The sequence below is a fragment of the Gigantopelta aegis genome, chromosome 9 (assembly GCF_016097555.1).
Source record: "Gigantopelta aegis isolate Gae_Host chromosome 9, Gae_host_genome, whole genome shotgun sequence".
Lineage (NCBI taxonomy): Eukaryota > Metazoa > Mollusca > Gastropoda > Neomphalida > Peltospiridae > Gigantopelta > Gigantopelta aegis.
In genome coordinates, this window is record NC_054707.1 from 18693695 (window position 1) to 18700278 (window position 6584).

General features: G+C 43.0%; 3 non-coding genes across 3 annotated transcripts; all 3 read right to left on the reverse strand.

The window, feature by feature from the left end:
- Positions 1–257: 257 nt before the first annotated feature.
- On the reverse strand, positions 258–351 carry Trnam-cau. Its single transcript has 2 exons — positions 315–351; positions 258–293 (listed from the first exon to the last, which is right to left on the reverse strand). It is a non-coding gene; the product is annotated as a tRNA-Met (tRNA).
- A 2921-nt stretch (positions 352–3272) lies between these two features.
- On the reverse strand, positions 3273–3366 carry Trnam-cau. Its single transcript has 2 exons — positions 3330–3366; positions 3273–3308 (listed from the first exon to the last, which is right to left on the reverse strand). It is a non-coding gene; the product is annotated as a tRNA-Met (tRNA).
- A 2917-nt stretch (positions 3367–6283) lies between these two features.
- Positions 6284–6377, reverse strand: Trnam-cau. Its single transcript has 2 exons — positions 6341–6377; positions 6284–6319 (listed from the first exon to the last, which is right to left on the reverse strand). It is a non-coding gene; the product is annotated as a tRNA-Met (tRNA).
- Positions 6378–6584: the final 207 nt, after the last annotated feature.

Consider the following 6584-nt stretch of genomic DNA (forward strand, 5'->3'; position numbering starts at 1 on the left):
AAAAATAAAAATAATGAAAGATGTATTCATATACTTTGGTTTGATACCCAACAGCCGATATATACTTTTATATTTTGTGTGGAAGTGTCGTTAAACATTCATTCATTATATTCTATCCAAGTTCAGATTCCAAATATGAATTATATTTAATTTTTAAAAATTGTTTATTATCACCACAAATAAAAGCGATGTCAGAGTAGGCAAAACACGATTCACCATTTTACATTTCTCATGTTGGGTTTTTCTTCTAAAAATAATGCCCCGAGTGAGGATCGAACTCACGACCTTCAGATTTCTCTGTTTCGTTTTGTGATTATGAGACTGACGCGCTACCTACTGCGCTATCGAGGCGACGACATTATCTGATGTAATTCTAATAGACTATTCGCCCACCGTTTAATCTGTCTCGCTCTCGCTCTTGCGCTCTCTCGCTCTCGCTCTGTCGCGCTTACGCTCTCGCTCTGTCGCGCTTACGCTCTCACGCTCTCTCTTATTCTTTTTGGGGTGGGTGGTGGGTGGTAGCAGGTTCCGCTAACTTCCCTTGAATCCGCCCTTACAGTACTCTAAGAGAACAGAGTAGCTGTACTCCACGTCACAGAATAATTTAGCTTTCATCTGAATTGAATCTTGTTTTGATTGTAACCTTCAGATTTCTCTGTTTCGTTTTGTGATTATGAGACTGACGCGCTACCTACTGCGCTATCGAGGCGACGACAATATCTGATGTAATTCTAATAGACTATTCGCCCACCGTTTAATCTCTCTCGCTCTCGCTCTCTCTTATTCTTTTTGGGGTGGGGATGGGGGGTGGGTGGTAGCAGGTTCCGCTAACTTCCCTTGAATCCGCCCTTACAGTACTGTAAGAGAACAGAGTAGCTGTACTCCACGTCAGAGAATAATTTAGCTTTCATCTGAATTGAATCTTGTTTTGATTGTAACTTGATTGTTTTGTCTGTTATAGTTTATTATATACTACTCAAAAGAATTTAAGGGTCAAAAATTTATAACCAAATAAGTTTCAGAGTGTATTAGATTGATGATGTAAACTACACCAATTTTTTTATTTATTGTTCCATATTTACAAAAAACCAAAAATAAACGTCACTGTATACAAGAAAGTCACATGACATGCTGTCAAAGTTGAAGGTTGTCAAACATGGATTTTACACATTAGAACATTCGTTTAATAGTATGTGAATCCACCCCTGGCGCGAATACACTCGACACATTGTTGCCTCATGCTGTTGATCAGACGTCTGAAGAACTCTTGGGGAATGGCCTGCCACTCTACCATAAGAAGTTGACCCAGATCATGAAAGTTGGCCGGAGGGGCATGGTTATCCCGAACTCTCCTGCCTAATTCGTCCCAGGCGTTCTCTATTGGGGCCAAGTCAGGCGAATATGCTGGCCAATCCATCCTGGCGATACCTTGTTGTCTGAGAAAGTCCGTTACCACCCTGGCGCGGTGGGGTCTGGCATTGTCATCCTGCAGAACTGCCCCGCCGCCAATCTGCTGAAGGCCTGGGAGAACCAACGGTCGGATAATCTCATTCAGATAGCGGATTCCATTCAGATTGCCATCCACCACATAGAGGGGGGTCCTGTGGTGGATAGAGATGCCGCCCCACACCATGACGCTGCCACCACCGAACCGGTGACGTTGTCTAACGTTAACGTCAGCGAAGCGCTCCCCAGGACGTCTGTAGACACGAACCCGACCTTCGTTGAACTGGAAACTAAACCTGGACTCATCAGTGAACATCACTCGACCCCACTGAACACGTTGCCACCGCAGATGAAGCGTGCACCAGTGACATCTGGCCGTTCTGTGACGTGGTAGGAGTGGTGGTCGAACAGCCTGGCGACGGCAGCGTAGATTATTGGCTCTCAGACGATTGCGTATGGTTTGATCAGACACTCGAGTTCCAGTCGCAGTCCGCAGATTGTCACGTAATCGGCGTGTAGTGGTTGTGTGTTGACGTAGAGCCATATTGGTGATGTAGCGGTCCTCTCTATTTGTAGTGCTTCTTCGGGTCTTCCCGAACGTGGACGATTTCGAACAGAATTCGTTGCTTGGTACCGTTGCCACAGTCGGCCAACGACACTGACTGACACCAAGTCTCAGAGTAACATTTCTTTGTGTATTGCCATACTGAAGCCAAGCAATAGCCCTTCCTCGATCTTCGATAGTCAGTTGAAGTCTACCATTGTCGAATTTGGAGTGTGCACCATACACGAACGCAAGTTCCAATTATACGGAAATTCAGCATTGGGAACATGGAATACACGTGCAAAGCGTGCAAATGAAGCGCTTTGTGAAAAAGCAAGTTATGGGCACTTAGCAGACCTTTCGCTTTCGCCCTAATTTACGTGCAAATGTAAGCATGTTTTCACCATTAGAACTAGTCGACAGTGGCAATGACAGTGGATTTTAATTCATTTATGGTTTGCTTAGACCCACTTTCGTCAAAATGGAACAATACCATGCGTGACATTATGGTCTAGCTAATATAATTGACATTCAGAAAATAATGTCGAAAATATCGTCTGACCCTTAAATTCTTTTGAGTAGTATACATAAAATATAATTTATGCCCCAGGCGATACGTGCACGTTTGAAAAAAAAGAAGAAGACACACACACACAGAGAGAGAGAGAGAGAGAGAGAGAGAGAGAGACTGATAGAGACTGATAGAGAGATAGTGAGAGAGAAAGAGAGAGGGACATACACACATTCTCATTCTCTCTCTCTCTCTCTCTCTCTCTCTCTCTCTCTCTCTCTCTCTCTCTCTCTCTCTCTCTCACTCAACACAGCTATTCTACATGTATTAAAATAAAAATAATGCCCCGAGTGAGGATCGAACTCACGACCTTCAGATTTCTCTGTTTCGTTTTGTGATTATGAGACTGTCGCGCTTTTTTTTTTTTTTTTTTTATCTTTTTATTTACAATATCAACATAATACATAAATAAGTACAACATGTATATAATAAAAAATAAATAAAAACACACACACACACACACACACACACACACACACACACAGAGAGAGAAACAGAAAGAGACAGAGAGAGACAGTGAGAAGGGATTCCTCGGATTCCCCAACGTGAAAAATGAAAATATAAAATAATAAAAAAGAGGTATAACTATCTCAAAAATTTGATTATCCACTGATATAGATATATTATATTATCGTCAATGAAAAAGTGTTGCATATTTTGACCAGTATTCATGTAAAATCAGCAATTCTACATGTATTAAAATAAAAATAATGCCCCGAGTGAGGATCGAACTCACGACCTTCAGATTTCTCTGTTTCGTTTTGTGATTATGAGACTGACGCGCTACCTACTGCGCTATCGAGGCGACGACATTATCTGATGTAATTCTAATAGACTATTCGCCCACCGTTTAATCTGTCTCGCTCTCGCTCTTGCGCTCTCTCGCTCTCGCTCTGTCGCGCTTACGCTCTCGCTCTGTCGCGCTTACGCTCTCACGCTCTCTCTTATTCTTTTTGGGGTGGGTGGTGGGTGGTAGCAGGTTCCGCTAACTTCCCTTGAATCCGCCCTTACAGTACTCTAAGAGAACAGAGTAGCTGTACTCCACGTCACAGAATAATTTAGCTTTCATCTGAATTGAATCTTGTTTTGATTGTAACCTTCAGATTTCTCTGTTTCGTTTTGTGATTATGAGACTGACGCGCTACCTACTGCGCTATCGAGGCGACGACAATATCTGATGTAATTCTAATAGACTATTCGCCCACCGTTTAATCTCTCTCGCTCTCGCTCTCTCTTATTCTTTTTGGGGTGGGGATGGGGGGTGGGTGGTAGCAGGTTCCGCTAACTTCCCTTGAATCCGCCCTTACAGTACTGTAAGAGAACAGAGTAGCTGTACTCCACGTCAGAGAATAATTTAGCTTTCATCTGAATTGAATCTTGTTTTGATTGTAACTTGATTGTTTTGTCTGTTATAGTTTATTATATACTACTCAAAAGAATTTAAGGGTCAAAAATTTATAACCAAATAAGTTTCAGAGTGTATTAGATTGATGATGTAAACTACACCAATTTTTTTATTTATTGTTCCATATTTACAAAAAACCAAAAATAAACGTCACTGTATACAAGAAAGTCACATGACATGCTGTCAAAGTTGAAGGTTGTCAAACATGGATTTTACACATTAGAACATTCGTTTAATAGTATGTGAATCCACCCCTGGCGCGAATACACTCGACACATTGTTGCCTCATGCTGTTGATCAGACGTCTGAAGAACTCTTGGGGAATGGCCTGCCACTCTACCATAAGAAGTTGACCCAGATCATGAAAGTTGGCCGGAGGGGCATGGTTATCCCGAACTCTCCTGCCTAATTCGTCCCAGGCGTTCTCTATTGGGGCCAAGTCAGGCGAATATGCTGGCCAATCCATCCTGGCGATACCTTGTTGTCTGAGAAAGTCCGTTACCACCCTGGCGCGGTGGGGTCTGGCATTGTCATCCTGCAGAACTGCCCCGCCGCCAATCTGCTGAAGGCCTGGGAGAACCAACGGTCGGATAATCTCATTCAGATAGCGGATTCCATTCAGATTGCCATCCACCACATAGAGGGGGGTCCTGTGGTGGATAGAGATGCCGCCCCACACCATGACGCTGCCACCACCGAACCGGTGACGTTGTCTAACGTTAACGTCAGCGAAGCGCTCCCCAGGACGTCTGTAGACACGAACCCGACCTTCGTTGAACTGGAAACTAAACCTGGACTCATCAGTGAACATCACTCGACCCCACTGAACACGTTGCCACCGCAGATGAAGCGTGCACCAGTGACATCTGGCCGTTCTGTGACGTGGTAGGAGTGGTGGTCGAACAGCCTGGCGACGGCAGCGTAGATTATTGGCTCTCAGACGATTGCGTATGGTTTGATCAGACACTCGAGTTCCAGTCGCAGTCCGCAGATTGTCACGTAATCGGCGTGTAGTGGTTGTGCGTTGACGTAGAGCCATATTGGTGATGTAGCGGTCCTCTCTATTTGTAGTGCTTCGGGGTCTTCCCGAACGTGGACGATTTCGAACAGAATTCGTTGCTTGGTACCGTTGCCACAGTCGGCCAACGACACTGACTGACACCAAGTCTCAGAGTAACATTTCTTTGTGTATTGCCATACTGAAGCCAAGCAATAGCCCTTCCTCGATCTTCGATAGTCAGTTGAAGTCTACCATTGTCGAATTTGGAGTGTGCACCATACACGAACGCAAGTTCCAATTATACGGAAATTCAGCATTGGGAACATGGAATACACGTGCAAAGCGTGCAAATGAAGCGCTTTGTGAAAAAGCAAGTTATGGGCACTTAGCAGACCTTTCGCTTTCGCCCTAATTTACGTGCAAATGTAAGCATGTTTTCACCATTAGAACTAGTCGACAGTGGCAATGACAGTGGATTTTAATTCATTTATGGTTTGCTTAGACCCACTTTCGTCAAAATGGAACAATACCATGCGTGACATTATGGTCTAGCTAATATAATTGACATTCAGAAAATAATGTCGAAAATATCGTCTGACCCTTAAATTCTTTTGAGTAGTATACATAAAATATAATTTATGCCCCAGGCGATACGTGCACGTTTGAAAAAAAAGAAGAAGACACACACACACAGAGAGAGAGAGAGAGAGAGAGAGAGAGAGAGACTGATAGAGACTGATAGAGAGATAGTGAGAGAGAAAGAGAGAGGGACATACACACATTCTCATTCTCTCTCTCTCTCTCTCTCTCTCTCTCTCTCTCTCTCTCTCTCTCTCTCTCTCTCTCACTCAACACAGCTATTCTACATGTATTAAAATAAAAATAATGCCCCGAGTGAGGATCGAACTCACGACCTTCAGATTTCTCTGTTTCGTTTTGTGATTATGAGACTGTCGCGCTTTTTTTATCTTTTTTTTTTTATCTTTTTATTTACAATATCAACATAATACATAAATAAGTACAACATGTATATAATAAAAAATAAATAAAAACACACACACACACACACATACACACACACACACACACAGAGAGAGAAACAGAAAGATACAGAGAGAGACAGTGAGAAGGGATTCCTCGGATTCCCCAACGTGAAAAATGAAAATATAAAATAATAAAAAAGAGGTATAACTATCTCAAAAATTTGATTATCCACTGATATAGATATATTATATTATCGTCAATGAAAAAGTGTTGCATATTTTGACCAGTATTCATGTAAAATCAGCAATTCTACATGTATTAAAATAAAAATAATGCCCCGAGTGAGGATCGAACTCACGACCTTCAGATTTCTCTGTTTCGTTTTGTGATTATGAGACTGACGCGCTACCTACTGCGCTATCGAGGCGACGACATTATCTGATGTAATTCTAATAGACTATTCGCCCACCGTTTAATCTGTCTCGCTCTCGCTCTTGCGCTCTCTCGCTCTCGCTCTGTCGCGCTTACGCTCTCGCTCTGTCGCGCTTACGCTCTCACGCTCTCTCTTATTCTTTTTGGGGTGGGTGGTGGGTGGTAGCAGGTTCCGCTAACTTCCCTTGAATCCGCCCTTACA